A 1,619-nucleotide genomic window follows, 5' to 3' on the forward strand; every position below is an offset into this window, starting at 1 on the left:
ATTTGGCGCTTTGATTCCTCCCCGAGAAGGCTATCACTTTTGTTTTCTTAATGTTTGGTACTAAGTAATTTTCTTTGGAGTAACTGTGCAGAATATCCAATGATGTTTGTAATCCGAAAGGAGTGAGGTCCAACAACACTATGTCATCAGCATAGAGCAATGCATGTATGCTTTGATTGACAATTTTTGGAGGTAAACTGGAGCCTAATTGCAGGTGGTAAGGCAAGTCACTTAAGTAGAGGGAGAATAGGATCGGGGCTAGAAGCCACCCTTGTTTTAATTCATTTTCAGTTTTAATTCTTTTTGTAAGGCCTTTTTCTCCCCCCATTTATATATATATATAGAAGAAAAACTCGTCCCAAAACCTCCAACACTGCCAGATATTGCGCAGTCCTGAACAGACGAAGAGAGGAACCCAGAGATGGTGCCAAACAAGTGTGTGTTTATTCAAGCTCAATCTTGCTCAGCATTCCCGCCATATATATATATATATATATTACCTACTGGCGGTCGTCAGTAGGTAGTTATAGTTAGGATTTTTTTCAATGTTAAATCTCAAAATTCTTTTTGGAATAACCTTTGCGCCGGTTGACGAATCTGCCTGAAAATTCCCTCAAAATGGCCTCGTTGAGCTCCGGTCCTTTCCTGAAAGTTTGGGGGGGATGCGTCAAGCGGGGGCCGAGATAAAAGGGGGGTCCCAAAGCGCATTTTCCCCATGTTAATTTCCATAGGGCGATCGACCTCACTTTTAGCCCGAACGGCTGAATGGATTTCCACCAAACTTGGCAAAATTGTAGGGACTGGTAGCCCGATGTGCCTTTGCTATGTCTCAAGATATGTGCTCCAGTGGATTTTGAGTAATTTAGGTTAAAAAAAATATATATATCTGTAAGCGCGCCCCGGTACGCGCACCGGGGAGCGCTCCGGGCGCGACACGCGACTTGCGCACATAAAGCTGATTGGCTGTCGGATGTCTGTAAACATTCTAAACAGTCCGGAGCGGCCGCCATCTTGTGTCTCGGTAGGATCGAGACATGAGAGGTGGCCAAAACAAAGGGGGAAATGACCATAAGGGGGCAGTGTAGACCCTCCCTGACCCCCTAGGTTTGATGTGGGGCTTTAAAAAGGCCCGCGGGCCCAAAAAAAATAAATATTTTTTTTGTTTTTTTGCGGGGGGAGCGCACCGGGAAGCGCACAACAGAGAAAAAAGAATGTCAGAGTTTAAAAATTTTTGGCAATATTTTATAAATGGGAGGTAGTTCTGAAAATAACTTTTTTTATTCTTTTTGTTGTTTTATATTTTTGTTATTATTTTTCTGAATTTTTTTAATTTTTTTGTGTTTTTGAACAATTTTATATTTTTGGTTTTTTTTTTAAGGGAACAAACAAAAATTACTGTTTTCTTTCCTTGCTGCATTTGTGGTTGTCTATAGCATTATTTATTAAGGTGATGCTAAGTTCACCATAGCATAAAGTTTTGCCACAGAAAATGCAAAGAAATTTGACCTTGCCAGATTTTGGCTGAATATTTGGCACCATTTGCCGTTCTTCAGGACCAGAAAGTGAGGGTACCGAAGAGGAAGTGCTGGCCACAGGGGGTGGGTTGGTACGAAGTTCTT

This window comes from Lissotriton vulgaris, chromosome 5, assembly GCF_964263255.1.
Source record: "Lissotriton vulgaris chromosome 5, aLisVul1.2, whole genome shotgun sequence".
Lineage (NCBI taxonomy): Eukaryota > Metazoa > Chordata > Amphibia > Caudata > Salamandridae > Lissotriton > Lissotriton vulgaris.